Genomic DNA, 19,841 nt, shown 5'->3' with positions numbered 1-19,841 from the left:
TTAGGGAGTTCGTGGTTGAGTTTAGGTTTGTTAAAGTCCCCGAGAATAATGAGGGGTGAGTCCAGGTGTTTTTTTTTCAATTTCGTTGACTTGTTCGGCAAGCGTTAGCAGTGCGGTGTTCGTGTTAGCTTGAGACGGAATGTAGGCTGCAGCCAGGATGAACGATACGAACTCACGTGGCGAGTAGAATGGTTTACAGTTTAAGAATAGCGATTCCAAATGCGGGCTGCAGTGTGTGCTGAGCACCGTGACGTCCGTACACCATTTTTCGTTGATATAGAGGCATATCCCGCCGCCCTTTGTTTTCCCCGATGATTCCATGTCTGTCATGATCGGAACAGAGGATAGGACCCAAAAATGCAAGACTCCAAAACAAATGGACAGTTTCCAAAAAGAGAGGTTTAATAGATGGGCATAGGTCGGTACACGGGCAGGCAATCAAAGAAAGGCAACAGTATCCAAGAACATGAGGCAAAGAGGCAAGGTCGATAATCGGAACAGGGTCAAAGTCTTACTGTGAGTTTGTGACAAGGAATGCTGGAACGTGACGACAAGGTACAACGAACTGGCGACGAGAGGGAATGAGACCCGAGGTTAAATACAATCGGTAATTAGGTATGAACGAGGCACAGGTGGTGGAGATGCTCACAGGAGCAGGTGTGTGAGAAACGAGGAAGAGGAAGACAAAACCTGGAACACACACACAGACACACACATACACACACACACATGACAATGTCGCGGTCCGCTCGATGAATGTAGAAACCGGGAAGCATAACGGCGCCATCGGGTACAGCGTCGCAAAGCCAGGTCTTCGTGAAGCACATGGCCGCGGAACGTCCGAAGTCTTTACTGGTCTTTAACAGAAGATGAAGCTCGTCCATTTTGTTGGGTAGGGAGCATACATTCGCGAGGTGGATCGACGGGACCGCCAATCTGTGTCCTCTCTTGCGGAGTTTCACCTGAATGCCGGCCCGTTTCCCTCTGTGGTGCCGCTTCCGTCTCCATGCGCCGAAAACCGCGGACGCCACTGCGGTGAGTAACTCGGGGAAAAAACTGAGCGGATTTGAGAAAGTTGGTGGCAGAAAGTCCGGAGTAGCCTCCTTGATGGTTAGCAGGTCTTCCCTTGTGTAAGTGAGCCGTGTAAGGTCTCCAAAGACGGACGAAAAACACAAAAACAAAAACAATACTCAAGAGCGCGTTACCGAGGCAACCACACTGGTAGGCGCCATCTTGTTGATGGCGCCTACTAGTGTGGTTGCCTACACTGGTCGGCGCCAATTGTCACAGACATGTTATTAAGGAACCTTGGAACGGGAAGCGGGACATTATGTAACCTTTAATGAAAAATTAACTGTATTTAACAATATTTCTAGTTCCATCTTTTACTATGGAGGGAAAAAAAGTGCAATTGGCTGGCGATCAGTTCAGGGTGTACCCCGCCTCTCGCCCGAAGATAGCTGGGATACTCTCCAGCACGCCCACGACCTTAGTGGTACAGAAAATGGATGGATGGATGGAAATAAAAGTTTGACCTTAGAGTTTCCACTGGGTCGGATGTGTCTTGGCTGGTCCAACAGTATTATAGACCACTAAAACAGGTGGTCAAGGGTTGCCATTAGAAAACTAAATGTTGCTCACCTTCTTCGCCAGTGAACTTTTATTTCAGCGTCAACTATGCATATGTGTCATTGCTTAAGCAGAGGGTGAGATGTAACTGTCGTACAGGGGTCTTTAATGTGTTTTCACACTGTCACAACAAGCTATTTGAATTTATGAGGAGACAAGCTACCGTGCGTGCCCGTGTGAACTCGATCTAACTATGCAGATTCTCTATTTTTGCCCCGTGTTAGATGGATGGCAGCCATCTTGGCTCTGTGGCAGTCGTGGGTTATTTAGGGCCGTCGCTCCCCTTGCTTTGCCCATTAGGGGGCACTCGGTTTTATGAGTATGTGAATTTGTCGGTCTTCTCACATCCACTGCAACGCAAAGGAGGCTCTTTCCGGGAAACCCTTTGTAAACATTCTCTGTAGTAGGGAGGAATGGCTAACATCATTGGAAGTTAATTATGACCACAGAGCTATAGTCATGAGAAATCATCTGTAGATTCTTCCACACCGAGCTGATCCAAGCGGGTCTTCATGGACCACAAAGTTGGAAGCATACAATTTTCCGTACATTCAATATAAGCTGACCGTATAATTTGAACATTATTGTTTATGGTGTTGGCACGGTAGTCAACTGGTTAGCACATCTGCCTCACAGTTCTGAGGACCCAGGTTCAAATCCGGCCTGTGTGGGTTCTGCATGTTCTACCAGTGTCTGTGTGGGTTTTCTCCGGGTACTCCAGTTTCCTCCCACATTATAAAACTATGCATGGTGGGTTAACTGAAGACTCTAAATTGCTCGAAGGTGTGAATGTGAGTGTGAATGGTTGTTTGTTTCTATGTGCCCTGTGACTGGCTGGCAACCAGTTCAGGCTGCCGCCTCTCGCCTAAAGTTAGCTGGGATAGGCTCCAGCACGGTCCGCGACCCTAGTGAGGATAAGCAGTCTGGAAAATTGATGGATGGATTGATTGTTTTACAGTACACCGACGTACAGTATATATTGTATACAGTACCTGCAACAATTGGACGATGTCTGGTGTTTCTAGTTATAAATACACAGATAAGGGTAAATATATTATGTTAGTTTAAATGAAAGGGGTCTTCCAATGCACAATGAATAAAAAAATACATTTAAAAAAAATTCTAATTCTAATAATTGTGTTGGCCTATATTAAGTATATTCCATAATATTATTAATAATAATAATATTGCTATTCTTGTGTGAAAATTTTTAAGAATATATGTTCCAAATAAATATATTTTTTTTAAGTATCATTATCCAGTACAATTATTATAGTACTACAAGTACAAGTATAGTATTCAATTATAGGAAATTATAGGCTACTTGTTTGCAATTTGAGGTTCAATATGGGTCTTCAGACTACTGCAATAAAATCTTTTATTCCGCATCCCGTTTTTTTCGATCATTGGGCTTTATCTTGTCAACTGAAATGCGACCGGATACACTCGTTACCGTGGCGACGACAACAAGAGTGGAGCGAGCCGATGGTATTTTAAGGACAAAATGGGGAAAATCGTGCGTTGGTTGTCACCGGTGCTCAGGACAGGAGAGGACGTTCATTTAAGGCTTGCTTGAGGTATGTTCACGTACTTTTAATACGATACGGCTTGCAAGCAGGCATTAAATGTTATGTAGCCTAACAAGCTAGCGATAGCACGAACGGTTGGATGTAAACATGCCGCCGTTCTGTCGAATCATGCTCTAAAGTTTCGGTGTGGGTGCAGTAATTTAATTAAAAATAAAGTAATTTAATTACAGTAAGTTAGCACACATTATTCCGGTCATGTAATGTTGCTTTGACCTGACTCGAATACACGATCTGACGAGAGCAATGATTTCCAACCTTTATGGAGGCAAGGAACATATTTTACAATTGAAAAATCTCACGGCACATCGACAAACAAAAGTGTCACAAAAAGTGGATAGATTAATTACTGTATTTACTTCCTGCCATCTAATAGAAAACCATTCATTTGTTCTGTCTGTCACTATGCCACACTGGCATAAATAGAGGAAATTATACATTATTTATTGTAAATATTTTTTTTTGAGCAGTTAAGTACACAACTATATACAGTAAATGAACAGGTCATTTAAATAGACACCTTGTGATCGGATCGGTGATCGGTTATCGTTTTTTTAAACTCGCTGATCGGCGATCGGTGATCGGCCCCAAAAATCCTGATCGTATAAAGCCTAATCTTGTTATTTCAATATTATTGTAGTTTATGGTACTTATTCATATACACTAACATAAATGGATGATATCTGGCAGGATGTAATGTGGTCATTTTCAATGATGCTTTTCTGGTTATAAACACAAAGATAAGGGTAAACAATATTGATGTTAGTAAAGTTTTTTTTAATGTTTTGCAATGCACTACAATAGTAATAATAATATTAATAGTAAAAGACTGAACATCCATCAATCCATTGTCTGAGTCGCCTATCCTCACTAGGGTCGCAGGAGTGCTGCAGCCTATCCCAGGTATCTTTGGGCAGGAGGCGGGGTACACCCTGAGCTGTTTGCCAGCCAATCGCAAGGCACACATAAACAAACAACCATTCGCACTCACATCCACACCTACGTGCAATTTAGAGTCTTCAATCAACCTACCACGCTCGTTTTTGGGATGTGGGAGGAAACCGTAGTGCCCGGAGAAAACCCACCCAGGCACGGGGAGAACATGCAAACTCCACACAGGCGGGGCCGGGGATTGAACCCCGTTCCTCAGAACTGTGACTCTCTAACCAGTCGGCCACCGTGTCTCCACCGTGCCTCCACCGTGCCGCCAAGACTGAGCATAATAAAACTAAAATTAAATAAAACAATAATAATAATAATGTACTGTATTCAGTACAAGACAATCAGTATTATTGTCATTAATGTGTAAGTATATTTTTACCAAAAAATATAGTATTTATATAATATTTTTATCAATTATTTTATATTTTTCAGCTTTATGCACTGGGGAAGAGAAAGCCCAAAGCTGCATAAAATTGTTTAAAAATGTCTTGGTGAAAGGAAAAAAAAAAAACATAAATTTTCTACACTGCTTATCCTCACTAGTGTCGCGGGAGTGCTGGAGCCCATCCCAGATGACTCTGGGCGAGAGGTGGTGTACACCCTGAACTGGTCACCAGCCAATCGCAGCGCACATATAAACAAACAACTATTCACACTCGCATTCCCACTTACGGACAATTTAGAGTCTTCAGTTAAACTACCGTGCTTGTTTTTGGGATGTGGGAGGAAACCGGAGTACCCGGAGGAAACCGGAGTACCCGGAGGAAACCGGAGTACCCGGAGGAAACCCACGCAGGCACGTGGAGAACATGCAAACTCCACACAGGCAAGGCCGCATTTAAACCCGAGTCCTCAGAACTGTGAGGCGGATGTGCTAACCAGTCAACCAGCGTGTCGCCCAAAAATAACATTTTAACTCTATTATCAATTGATTGTTGATTTATTCAGAGTGATTTTTCCTCATCAAACATCCATCATCCAACTGTGTCAGCAGCTTAGATAGTCAAGTACAGTATGTTTTTATAGTCCTTGAAGCATGTGGCTCCACCAGCTTTGAGGTTAAAAGACAGGGGGCCTTCTGGTCCTAAAAATAGGACAGGTCTTCAGATGCTGTGCCACAGGCGCACAGGAAATGCTTTGTTTTCTTTCTTTTTTTTTTTTAAAGCTTTTATACGAATATTTAATCAAGCCTGTGGATCTGGTGAACAGGTGGCAGGGCTTAGCTTCCCCCCACGGTGCTAAAGCAAACTTCCCTCTGCTGTATTTTAGCATCACAAAGCAAAATCAACACAAAAAAATGCTCGTCTGTTCTGCTGTGTAATGAAAAGAATGCCCTGGCTTAAAATGAAGATGATGTTGGCTGTGGTGGGAAGTCGGAATACTTTGTTATTGTATTGAAATATATTTTTCTGGTACTTGTACTTAAGTCACTAATGGTATAGTGGTACATTTGCCTGACTACGATGCAGCCAGCATGGGTTCCGTTCCCACTCTGTGATGGTATGAATGTGACTGTGAATGGTTGTCTGTCTCTACATGTGCCCTGCCACCGACTGGCGACCAGTTCAGGATGTAATCCACCTTTCCCCCAAAGTCAGCTGGGACAGGCTCCAGCAATTAAATTAATCAAAAGTAGAATTGACAGATTAATCGATTAGTAAAATAATCGTCAGTTGCAACCTACTGATATTTTTCTGATGACTTTTTAATTTTCCTCCCTACATTGATGTTGTTGATTCTTAGAATATTTGTGGGGAATGCGCTGTGTCTGTCTTCGGGCATTCAGAAATGCAGCGTCTATTCAGGAAAAAAAACAGGTGAGCTTTTTCCCCCCGTTGTTATCATAAGCTAATTTAGCAGCTTTTGTTTGTCTGTTTGTCAGCTCACATTGTTAGCAAAGTTATGATATCGTAAAACGCCTGCCAATGCTAGCTTGCGCGTAAGTAACAACATACGACATGCAATGTCGTGTTTTTTTTTTTATTTTCTCTTTTTTGTATTTAAGTTAAGATAACAACTTTTTCATGTGCAGAGAAGTATTACTTTCTGTTGTGCCCGGCCATCAAAACTGGGATTGTAAATGATTGACAGTAAAAATAATGTTGCACTTTTTTAAATAAAGTACATTTCAGTCTGTAATTTTTCACTTTTATTTACTGTAAGTACAGGAGTTGAATCAGTACTTATATTTTTCCAAGATTAATATTGTTGACACAAATATCTGTACTTCTGTTTAAGAACAGCATGTGTGTACTTTTTCCACCTCTGGATATCAGTGAAAACAGGAACAACACTTACTCGTGTTGTATGTAGGAGCAACAGAGGCAATATTATTGTATTGACACAATCTTGAGAGAAATAAACTGTCACTCCGAGTGCCTTGAGTTGTGCGCTGTGTGTGTGTTTTATGTATTTTAATGTTGGCATGACGCACATGGCTGCTTGATTCGGGTAACTCGACGCCGCCGCCTCGGCAGCTCCACCTGTCTCTTGACATAGACAGACGATCACCGGCTGCCGCACGCATGATCCGTTCATCGTCGTTACGAATACTAACACTAATACTAACATTAGCGCTAACATTAGCTACCGTTCTCATTCCACCGCGTCGGAACCCAGCCAGACTTGAGAGTCGATAGCATTCTCATGATGATGACCCAGCTTAGTGTGATATGAGTGATTGTATTATCTTAATTGCAGCATGCACAGTATCAGAAACAGCTGACAGGTGGATGAATGCCTGGTGGATTAGATTGTGGTTGTTTACGACCTTAACATTTTTTACAAAATTACAAAAGTAAAAAAAAAAGAAAACTAACAAAAATAATAATAATTAAATAATAAGCAAAGAGGTGGCGAAATCAGTCATTGCTGTATTGCTGTGAACCCATTAACTTAATAATATAATATAATGTAATGTAATGCTAATATGTTTTGGGTGTTGAAGTATTTAATGCTACTACTATTCCTACTACTACTACTATTAATAATTAATTTTATTTTATTATTTTATTAGTATTTTTAATTTATATTTTGATTTTAGTTTATTAATAATTTATTTATTTCAATACAAATATTATTTCAGTTATAATAATAATAACAATAATTATATTATAATCCTAATTATTATTATTACTTAATAGTGTAATAATACTACTACCAATACTACTACTACTAATAACAATAATAATTCTAATTATTATTATTATTATTATACATTTAATAATTACTTAGTAATTCTATCACTGCTATTTCACTGTTAACATAATAAGATCTTCATGGAAATGACTAAGCCTCTAATTTAAGTGGGCTATGTAATAAAATGTTATAATTTGTGTTGCTACTTTTAGTACTGATTTATGACTCTTAACTTAATAATAGGTTAATAACAAAATGCTAATATTTTTTTCTTGGACTTAAAGTGGCAGTAAGCAGGACAAAAAAATGGCATGTAAATTCGACACACCACAGAGAAGAGTAATGTTAACAAGCATACCAAATTTTAATGAATAAAAAAAAAAAAGTATATAAAATCAGATTTCAAAACTTGAATAATAAGGGCCACCTCTCAGCTCAGCAGTGTCAAATGGCTGCGCCAAAAGGAATCAAACATATTGAGGGGTGATAGCTTACATGGCGTAAAATCAGGTTAGGAGGCTCGACTTTAAAATTGAATGGTTATTGTGGACTATAATCATAAAAATAAGCACACAGGTCAACTTACCCTTGTTGTTGGTGACATAATGTCACAGCCGAACACGGCACCTGACAACAGCGGGATGGTAGGAGGAAGCCCAGGTAGTTGGACAGTGGCCACTGCGCATTTCAATAGTATCAAGTTACCCACAAAGTCATGTTGTCTCTGGTGAAAGTTTACAAAACTATCCTTTGTAAAATGCACACTGCAGAGTTGGCCGGTGGTGTTGATGTTCAGCTCGCCATCTGTGTGTGTCTTTAAAAAGTCAGTCCATCGCTTTTTATTCCCTCATTTTTTGGGAGCTTAAAAAACATCACCGAGCTGTTTTGTAAAGTGAGGCATCCAGCGAAGGCGTATTTTCAGTGTGTAGCCATCGTTACCTTGCTAACTGCCTTGTTATGGAAGCTAAGCACAGCTAACTCACAACTGAGCAGCATAGCCAAACGAAATTATGTCACTTTGTCCTTATATAGTGGGGGAGGGAACTCGTGCTAGAAAGTATACAACACAGCCACGTGATGTCACGGGACTGTGTTTTAGCCCCACCCACAAAATCAGGAAAATTCAAACGGTGAAAAAGATGCTTAAGCTATATCTCTACAATTCAACACTATATTGTTATGTCTTTACATGTTTTCAGCACTTCAAATATACTTAATGTATTCAGAAACAAAACACAGATATTTGCATCGAGTCTGTTGAAAAAATGCATACAACTAAAACAAATTCTAGGGTTTGCATCCTGAAATATTTAGTAATCTTATTGTTATCCATCCGTGCGTCTATTTTCTGTACCATTCTTTCTCATTAGGGTGCCAGGTGATTCTCTTTTGGGACCCAAAAGTAGGTCATCGACCCATAATGAGTGGGTTGTGGGTAGCTTGTAAATTTTTTTAATATTTGTATTTAAAATTTTCCAGTATAGTACAGAGGCTTACTAAATTCCCACACGGAATATATTCGGTAAGCGACAGGAAGTGTTAATGCCTCCCGTGCTAGCCACTCATTTATTCTGTAAACAAATGCAGACAGATCAAATGTAGGCTAGCCGTTGTCATGGCTAACAATATGCTTTTGGTGGTACGTGAAACAAATTTAAATAAAAAGCCTTTAATAATAGAATATACTGTTAATGTGTTTTCAGAGGCTATTTCGAAACAAAACATTTTCTTGATTGTATTTAATTTCTATAAAAGTGGGTCGCGACTTTGCAACAATAGGAAAACGCTTGTTCCAGAGTGACAACAGTTGAAAACCACTGATTTAGGCGAGATGTTGGGTACACCCTGGACTGGTCGCCATCCCATCGCAGGGCACATATAGACAATAGGCTTTACATGATCAGGATTTTTGGGGCCGATCACCGATCAGCGAGTTTAAAAAAACAATAACCTATCACCGTTCCGATCACAAGATTGAGGAATCTGTCTATTTAAATGACATGTTAATTTACTGTATATAATTGTGTACTTAATTGCTCAAAAAATTATATTTACAATAAATAACGTATCTTTATTCTTCTATTTATGCCAGTGAGGCATAGTGACAGACAGAACAAATACATGGTCTTCTATTAGATGGTAGCAAGTAAATACAGTAATTAATGTATCCACTTATTGTGACATTTTTGTTTGTTGGTGTGTCGTGAGATTTTTCAATTGTAAAATATGTTCTTTGGCTCCATAAAGGTTGGAAATCACTACTCTATTCAGATCGTGTATTCTAATCAGTCAGGTCAAACCAACATTACAATGTGACAGAAGTAATGGGTGCTAACTTACTGTATTTAAATTACTTTATGTTTAATGAAATTACTTCATGCACACCGAAACTTTGGAGCATAATTCGACAGAACCGCGGCATGTTTACGTACAACCGTTCGTGCTACCACTAGCTTGCTAGGCTACATAACGTTTTGTTGCCTGCTTGCGAGCTGTATCGTATTAAAAGTACGTGAACATACCTCAAGCAAGTCTTAAACGAACGTCCTCTCCTGTCCTGAGCACCGGTGACAACCAACGCACGTTTTTCCCCATTTTGTCCTTATAATACAGTCGGCGCAATCCACTCACTGTCAGCATAAAATGCTAAATATCGACCGATATCGATCAGGCCGATAAAATCTGTGTAAAGTCTAATAAACAAAAAAACATTTAAACTTACATTCACACCTATTGACATTTTAGAGTCTTCAGTGTTAATAATTATGTTTTTTAAATCTGGGTCAGAGTACACAGAGAAAACCCATGCAAGCAGGTGGACAACATGCAAACTCCACACAGAAAGGTTGAAACCTGGATTGAAAACCCAAACCTTCGAACTGTGAGGCAGAAGTGCCAACCACTTGTTCACGGTACCACCAATCATATTATTATTAATAATAATAATACAATGTATTACTCCTATATCACTGTTAACATAATACCATCTTAATAATTTATTAGTAGAACCTATAATTTAACCTAGTAATAAATTAATGATAATAATAATTTCAAGTTTCTGTTATTTTTATGTTTAAGTATCACTGCTATATAACGGTAGACCTCATGATAACTACTACTACTACTACGATTCCTACTACTACTAATAATAGTATTCATACGATATATAATGTTAGTATTATTGTATTAATATCCATAGTATGTGTAAACATATTTTAAGTTGGATATTATATTAAAAATGTGAGTTTTATTAGTATGAAGTATTATTAAATTGCCAAGAAAATTGGTTCCATGTAGAAATCCATTGTATTCTTGTTCTTGTTCTTGTTCATTGTGTTCTTAAAGGCAGGTCTTAATTTTTTTCTCCTCCTCCTCTCTTGTAATTACAGCATGTTTTCTTTTCGCAACGTGCATACCTAGAATTAGCAAATGAATGTTATAACCTCGGGTGAACCTCGGTGGTGCTTTGCCATCACATAGCTGCTAATGACCTTTAGCTGTGCTGGCAGCTTTTAAGTGTGATCACTTGAGTGTATGTTTTAAACGTGTTGCCCTCCCCTCCTGCCTGCGCCTCGAGAGATTACAGTAACGATGGCAATTAGCCCCATCTCATTAGCTAGCGAAACTCAAGAAAATCACACAAATTAAGGACCTGCTCTAATCTGACAGTTTTGGAAGTCACGTGTGTGTCTATGTACTGTATTTGAATGTGCATGCATGCGTGTGTGTGTGTGCGCGCGCAGAGCTCCAACCTTAATTAACAGTTTGATAGCACATCTCTACCTATAGACACACATGCGCGCACACACAAACACACACACACACATTTGTATGTTTTACTTTTATCCTGCAAGTATTTTATTTGATTTAAAAGTCTTCCTCCACTGCCTGCGTCTGATTTGTATCCGTGAAAGGCCAGAAAGAGGAAACAGGAAGTGGCCTACAGATCTCTGTGTCTTAACAGTGGATAAGTTTAGTGTGAGATTTGGACCCCTTGTCAACATTATGGTGGTGGGCTTTTATGAAAAATGCCCCCTAAATACGTTACCGTGCACCCCCTGCACCACCCTTTATATTTTTTAAATCTATGAGTAAAAATCACAAAGACTGAGATAAAGATAAGAATAAAAACAAAAATAAGAAAAGTAGGGATGGGCGAGTACCGATAGCAGGTATCGGTATCGGGACGATACCGGCCTTATCCCAAGGTATCGGGTACTTGTGAAGGCTGTCGATGCCAGCCACCAATACTGCAGGCAAATGAATCTGACATCGAGTTAGTCCTCCTCTCCAGTAGTTTTACACATTGGCTTATCATCATGTGGATCAAAAAGAAAGAAAGGTAATTTGTTCACAATTATCTGTCATTGTGTTACTTGAAATTTTATGAATCAAAAGTACTAGTGGTATCTCGGTACTCGGTATCGGTGAGTACTCAAGAGTATATGGTTATGTCACATCCTATCAAAGTACTTGTACACATGAATTACATGAGGTTTCAAACTTTGCCTGTTTTCAGAAAACAGGTACACAATGGTCCATAAAATAAAAGGCCAAGTTGATTCAGCTGGCCTTTAATAGAGACTTCACCCAAAAACGTATAACCACTTCGAAGGACACTGTGATTCACCAATCCACAAGAAATTGGACATGACTGCCATACAGTGATTGGCTGGCATCCAATCTGGGGTGTACCCCGTCTCTTGGCCCACATCAGCTGGGACAGGCTCGACAGCACACCCGCGACTCTCATGAGGATAAGCCGTATAGGAAATAGATGTCTGTCAGAACAGGACACAAATGTCTCAAGGAGCCATGCCTGAAATTAAGTAGGAAGTCGGCCATTTTGGGTTGAAGCAGCTATTTGAGGCAACCATTACATTAAGAAAACTCCTTCTTGGGAATCCGTCTAATTGAGCCACGATTGAAAGCAGGTATCATAGACACTAAATTAGCTCAATCTGAAGGTGGTGGGAGGGCCCATTTGTTCCTTTCAACTTTAAGTGATACTTAGAAGTAGTAGTATATGTTACGAGTTTAATTACATGAATATTACTTGCTTTTTTAAGTATTTTTAGGTTAGGTATTTTATCTACAATGGCAATCATTTTGTATTTTTTGAATTAAATTAAATTGAAATGGCAATCATTTAGCTGCACATGGTTATAGCGTCTGCCTCACAGTTCTGAGGGCCGGGGTTCAAATCCCGGCCCAGCCTGTGTGGAGTTTGCATGTTCTCCCCGTGCCTGCATGGGGTTTCTCCGGGCACTGCCGGTTTCCTCCCACATCGCAGAAATAAGCATGGTAGGTTGATTGACAACTCTAAATTGCCCGTAGGTGTGAATGTGAGTACGCATGGCTGTTTGTTTCTATGTGCCCTGCAATTGGCTGGCAACCAGTTCCGGGTGTACCCCGGCTCCTGCTCGATAACAGCTGGGATAGGCTCCAGTGCTCCCGCGACCCTTGTGAGGAGAAGCGGCTCAGAAAATGGATGGATGGATGGATTTTCCAATCATAAACATATTAGTAAATGAATACCTTTCTAGCGGTGTCAATCAAAACTGAGCGTTATTATCTTAATGAAGGCAATGGTGCTGTTCTTTTATTGGATGTCATTAGATTGTACTGTACTGTATCAGCCCTCCACACACTCAGTTTTGAACTCTCTTCTTCTGCTTGGTCTCATTAGGTCAGGATTAACAAGGGATTATTGTAGCTGCGGGCCAGTCGCTCTTTAACACTAATATCTACACGAGGAATACAGTAATTTCATTTTGAACGCCTCCACTGACTCAAACCGGGCGGGGGCATCTGAGCCTTCTGCAGCTAATCATGGCAAAGAACTCAGGGATGGCTTTAACAGCAAAGACACTTGGGCATGTTTATTTATCGTCCCCATAAGTATTAAACTGGTTGGCCAATAGTGTAATTGGTTATTTTGCCTTGGTTGCAAAGTGTATAATCAGGACTTGCTCGAGTCCCTTGAGGTGGAAATCACTGGTGATGAAAAATTCCACCATGAAAGACTCGTTTTATGTTTTTATTTTTAAATTAGACGTTTTACCGCCTTTTTCATCATTCAAAACAGTTCCCAGGTGTCTTATTAGTGGCATGCTTTTGACAAAGTACCGCAAGAATCAAGAATTATAGGACACTTTACGCCTTCTTTTATTAGTCTTGGTGAACTCAGCCTGTTTTTAGGTCAGGGAACGAATTAAAGTCGTAAATCAAAGTATCACTCAACATTGCTTACATAAGCAAAATAAAAGCCGGTTCGTCAATTTTTGAGCGTCACAAGAGCCTGCATTCTTTATCAAAAATGATTTATAGAGGGAATAAACTACCCAAAATGCTAAAAAGGTGTCTAACCTACAGTGTGTTGCATGTTGTGCTTTGATTGGCCAATCTGTGTTTTGGGGGTGTGGCTTTGAAGCTCGACTCAGACACATGGCAACATTATAGTGTTGTGTAGGTGGTGGTGTCGCAGCTTGTTGTTGTTGTTGAAGTGAGCAACCTTTGATGAATCACTGTCGCACTTTGTCACCACAAATCTAAACACATTGAAATATGGAAAGTGGTGTCGGGGACTAAATTGCCGTCTGTGTCCCTTTTTTTTCTTCTCGTTTTGTTTACGCATCTCGCAGAGGCCGCGTGGCGTTGGCGGAGGCGCGATCTGGAGTACGCATCACAAGCGGAGCAGCGGGGAAGAGTACCGCCTGCCAAAGTGACACAAAAGTGACTGGTAATGACTACATTATTCCTCTCTCGCCAGCCCTTCTTCCTTCGCGGCAGGCAGGGGCGCCGTCGTTAAAAATAAATAAATAAATAAAATAAAATAAAAATAATTTTTTTAAAAAAGCTGCGGGCGCACAGGCATCGCTTGGAGAACTTGAGGAGTTCAGAAAGTTAAAAGAGGTGCTTTTCTTCCTCCTCACCCTGACTGTTGTGATGTTTCCCCGGCTTGTCGGAGCACAATGGTGTTGCATTCAGTTGAAGTCGTGTGACTGTGACAGGCGTCCCGAAGATGTTGGAGCGCAAACAGGCCGCGTTCTGAAATGCACTTTTCCTTCCCTCCCATACACACTTTCAAGAATCGTGTTCAACACAAATGACTCCGGCTTCTGCGGGTGGTGTTGGCGGTGGGGGGTGGAGGGGGGCAAATACAGATGCTACCCTATTTAAAAACGTTATGTTCCAGAAGATTGTTCATATCTTGAATTGTTTAAGTTGTTATTTGCCATTTTTCTATTGTCGCTTTCCTTGTTGGTGGGAAATAACGAAGAATAAAAACTTCGTAGTGTACAGATTTTCAAGGTATCTGTATTTTTCATGAATATTTATTTTCCTGATGATTTTTTTGCTTTTACTCCCTACATTTGGATATTTGTACTTTCTTCTCCTTATTTTATCTAAACAGGCTTGATGATTTTTTTAACAACACAATATAAACAAAAAATAGATGGAGGTAAAATAGAGCACGGTAAAATCAACCGCAGTTGAGATCTTGATTTATTTACAAGGTGCAAAAAAAATAATGAAAATAAAATAAAACAAGGACAGCAGCAACATGGAGGAATATGAACCAGGGAGCATCATCTACAATTAACTAAGAATGAACCAAAAATGATTTGTGCCAAATACATTGTCTTGTACCAGCCTAAAAACCACAAGCTAGTTTGTGGCATTCAAACTTTTTCTCCGTTTTCTGAAAAAAACACATACTGTAGAGGTAAGGTGTATTTTCTAGTTCTAGTTATCACCACCTTTAGTTAATGTTTATGGCACTTGAGTTTTGTGTTTGCGTTGGCAAAATGGTTGTGAATATTGGGGGTACTTGTGTTTTTCTATGTGTTCACATGCATGAAACGTGTTGTTTATACAAGTAATGTATCTTTGTTTATCTATTTATGGCAGTGACATATAGTGACAGGCAGAAAATATTAATAATCTTACACTACAGGGCAGATGGTCAAATTAACCAGTGTATCCACCGGTTACCAATCATACAACAGAATAATAGCTTTGGGCTTAGATTTCACACTGAGCAAATCTATCCGTGACTAAATCAAAAATAGATCGTAATTATTTCAGTATAAATATACTTTTTGTAACATTTTTAGGGTGATGTACCGTGAGATTTTTAGAATGTAAAATATGGGCTTTTTAATAAAGGTTGGGAAACACTATGCTAAACTTATCGACAAGTGGAATTTGGCAAATTGGTGAAGAAGTGCTCCATTCAAAAGAGAAAATACAATCGAGGGCTGGGAAAACAAATCAAATAAATCGGTGATGTCGACTTCAAAAATAGGTCAACGCTAAATGTCTGCATCGAAGCTCTGTTGGGACCAAATGTAAAAAAAAAAAAAAAAAAAAAAGAAAAAAGCATAAAATAAATATAGAAGTTCTGCCCGGAACCATGTTTGTGCCGCTGGAAGCCATGTTTCACACGGACATTTATTACAGACGATCGCAGTGTTTGGCCACTAATAAACTTTGCCAAAGCCAACAGAGGAGCGTCTGTACGTGATTCTTAAGACGCTATTAGATGTGTAATGTACATAGTCATTTTTTTCATCTAAAATGGTAATCACTAGCGTGCTAAAACTAAGTAATGTTAACTTTTTAGCAAAGGCTGATTTTGTTGTTTTTACCATACACTCAGTACCAACATATGCAGTTTAGGGATAGAAGTCCAGGCCTTATAAATGAGACAAAAATGCATGTTAGTCGTAAAAATAAATAAATAATAATAAAATAAAATTAATAATTAGGGGTAGCGATTACTCTAGTATTTGATGAAATATCGATAGGATAACCGATTCTCAAAAGATTTGATCACACCAGCCCTAATATAAACGCTGCATCTTTATGATGGCTCACGTGAGCTTTGCAGTTCACTTTTTTAGACTCCGGGCAAAACAAGTCATGGTAACGACATCTGTTCATTGGTATGAGGCAGACTTGTCCCCTTAAAACTGACCATTTTCAGTGAGGCTTAAGGTGTAACGTGTGATATAATTTTTGATTCTTGGGATATTTCATCACTGATGGTGTAGTGGTACACTCGCCTGACTTTGGTGCAGGCAGCGTGGGTTCAGTTCTCACTCAGTGACGGTGCGAATGGTTGTCCGTGTCTATATGTGCCCTGCGACCGACTGGTGACCAGTTCAGGGTGTAGTCCGCCTTTCGCCCGAAGTCAGCTGGGATAGGCTCCAGCGTCCCGTGACCCTAACCAGGATAAGCGGTGTTGAAAATGGATGGATGGATGGATGGATGGATGGGATATTTCAATAGCAGACATAGGTTAACCGAATACCAAACATGTTATTAAGATACCTGGGAAATGAAATTTTGAAAAAAAGATCACTTTTCTCCCCTTTGATGTAAAATATCAACACAATGCTTCAATTACTTGTTTAGTTAGTTGTTAATTATATAGTTACTTCTTGTTGTCTCATTCTCATTTACAAGCTGAGAGGAATGAGTAAACAAGCTGAGAAGAATGTGAAAACGATACTTTAATATAAAGACTGTTTGTTTTTCTGTCTCAAATAATACCAACAATAAATGGTTTATACAGTACGTCATTTTCCAGAGCTGGTCTTCCGTCGGTGATGTGACACACACTATTTACCTTTATCAATATTAATGTCAGGCTAAGATGGAAGCCACGCCAGCACAATCTGCAAATATAATGCCCCCTGCCTTATCAATTCATAGCACAAGCCCTGGCCTGCTAAACTGTCAGAAAAATCTCAAGTCACACTTAAGTGCACCCAATAGTGACTATTAAGATGGCTCGACATAACAGGACGCCTGCCAATAATTGTACATAAAGATACGGAGGAGCTGTGGTCCAGCCATGAATATTGCATGAATTCCGACACAAAGAGCATGCTAAAAGGATCAAAGAGGAGAACTGTTGTGTGTTTGTGTGTGTGTGTATGTTCATGTGTGTGTGTGTGGGGCGGGGGGAAGGGGGGTTGGAGAGGAGGGGAGCGGCGTCCGTGTTGAACTCGCCAAGCAATATATGCAAGGCAGCCCCACTGTATCGGTCACATGCAAAAAAGAGTAGGGTCACGCTGAAATTGTCCATCAGTCAGACAAGCAGAACTGATTCGGATGCTAAATAATGGTTTTGATATTCAAAAATTCCATATATATGCGAGAGGCTTCAGTGCACAGTGCATGAGGGTCTATCGTGAGCCGGCCACGCTCCCTCGAGCGAGTTGGCGCGCCCAGGCTCGCGGGCATATACCCTGCAAGTGTATGTACAACACAGTCTTATGTTCATCTTAATCACATTTACTGTTGCAATAGACTTCTATTAGTACAAATATGTAAATACATTATGTACACAGTGGATAGTTCTGCAGAAGCAGTGTGTTTAAAAAAGTGAGTAAATGAGGAAAAGATTTATCAAATGTGTTATTCCATTGCTATGCAACTTTCCTTTTGAAGATTTGAATGAGCTAATATTTAGTTGTATAGCCATTGTTTCAGATAAATGGTTCACATCGGCGTTGCATTTTTCTTGACAAACTACATTTACTGTATATTTTGCATTCCTGTGAGTCATTTAACAGATGTTTAGTTGCAAGACTGCTGTTTCACACCTGTTTTGTATTTTTCCTGATCAACTCAAACATTTCTGTGAGAACTCTTGAAGACATCTGAACTTTTATTTAGTTGCATCGTCACTTTTTAGAGAACTGCTTCACATCGGTGTTGCATTTTTATGGTCAATATCAAACATTTACTGTATAAAGTGAAAAATGTGGGAGAATTTTCGTTTCTTGGAATCACTGAAGTAATATTTAGGTGTTTAAGTATTATTTCTGAGAACTACTTCACATCTGTGTTGCATGGAGTCAAACGCACGACACTGGTAGGACTTACGGTAAGTGTCATTAACACTGCAGGGAACCATGACAATTTCAGTTATCATTATTGATCATGATGTTATCAAAGACAATTTTTACTTGCCACATCGCAGATATTAGTGCATACAGGTCTACAGTAATGCAAACAACATCCGAATCTAACATGTGTTTATAGTACTGAGCCCCAGTGTGACCATATTGGTGTTAAGCTGCTGATGTCAGATGTCGGGTTTTGTATTCCACTGGGTATCTTGATACTCTATTCTGAAATGTTTTTTATATGAATACTTGAGAAAAAAAATCATATTTTTTTTTGTTTAAGATGGCATTAGATTGTTCCACTGTACCTAATGCCTTACATAAAGTAATTGGTTGCATTTGAAAACACCCTCCAAAATCAGGGCCGGTATAACTAACTGCTTTAGTTTAAAATGAATGACGGCATCAACTAACAGTAAAAAGCCTGTTTCTTGCCATGAAAGCTAGGTTTAATGTCCTTATCTTATGTACCATTTATGTTCCTGAACGTTTTTCATGGGGGAATTTATACAAAAAAAAGAAAAAAGGCATAGTGCCAAGCTTCTATTGTGATCTTGTGTTCATTCATGATTGTCATATGCCACTTGCCGTTCAAAATGTTTTTTTTCCCTTCTTTCTACGCTAAATGTCAAACATCTCTTATTGAAGAAGCACAATCCATCTGATGATTTTTTTCCCCTTCTCCTTTTTCCTCTAGACCACTCAGATGGAAATGGTGCATGTGACAAAACAGTGCTATTAACATAATAAAGGAATTCCACTTACAAAAAAAAAAACCTGAACATCTGCTAGGTTGGGCGAGAGCAATGGTTAGCATTTCTTTGAATGCAATTGACGGATCTGATGGCGCTTCGACAGTCATTCAAGTCATCGTGTCTCAGGAGAGGCCAATAATAGGAACAACACGGGATTCATCTCGACACCAGCCGGGGAAAATATGCACGGATCCATAGATGTGAAAAGACATTGTCATAAAGTCATTTGTTTGAGAGATTCCTCTTTATTTCCCTTCCTTCATACATGGAAGTTAGGACTATTGTGCAAAGGTAGAAAGTATGCAATGTAATCTTGTAAATCAGTACAAACAATACAGCAGACTCTCTACATTTAAATGCCTCTAAATGTCATCCAAATTCGGACTGGACTCAAATATTCTGGAGGAAAAAAAAAAAAAAAAAAGCCCTCTAACGTCGCACCAAGCTTCAGAGTTCGAAACGACGTCATGCATGACATCAAGCGAGACCTCAGATCAGCAAGCAACAAAGGATTAAGTGTGGTTGTTTTGCTTTATTTTTTTTGCTTTGGCTTTTTCCCTTTTTTCGACCCTTATTTTCAAGCGTAAAACCTCAGACCAGCGAGCATTAAATAAAAATAATTATTTGTTTTATCTTTAGCTTTATGTGTGCTTTTACACTTATTGCCCTGCATGAGAGCTCTTGAATGATAAACTGTGTATTCTTTCCTTTTTTATTTGACTTTTTTTTTCTGAAACTTATTCCAAAAGTGAGAATTCACTTCAGAAAGCATCAAAATGTTGAACTGTATGCGCTTTTCTTTTTCTTTTGTGTCTTTTTTTCTGAAATGTGTTATGAATTTCAAAAATGGCTTAAGCGAGAACTAT

At 39.4% G+C, this 19,841-nt stretch overlaps 1 long non-coding RNA gene across 1 annotated transcript; it reads left to right on the top strand.

Moving 5' to 3' along the window:
- Positions 1-3,101: 3,101 nt before the first annotated feature.
- Positions 3,102-19,024, top strand: LOC133416760 (uncharacterized). Its single transcript, XR_009770274.1, has 3 exons — positions 3,102-3,206; positions 13,940-14,037; positions 18,918-19,024. It is a non-coding gene; the product is annotated as an uncharacterized LOC133416760 (long non-coding RNA).
- Positions 19,025-19,841: the final 817 nt, after the last annotated feature.

The sequence above is a fragment of the Phycodurus eques genome, chromosome 2 (assembly GCF_024500275.1).
Source record: "Phycodurus eques isolate BA_2022a chromosome 2, UOR_Pequ_1.1, whole genome shotgun sequence".
In the NCBI taxonomy this organism is placed as follows: domain Eukaryota; kingdom Metazoa; phylum Chordata; class Actinopteri; order Syngnathiformes; family Syngnathidae; genus Phycodurus; species Phycodurus eques.
Note: the sequence above shows the minus strand (reverse complement) of the source record. Positions and strands in the feature narration are given on the sequence as shown.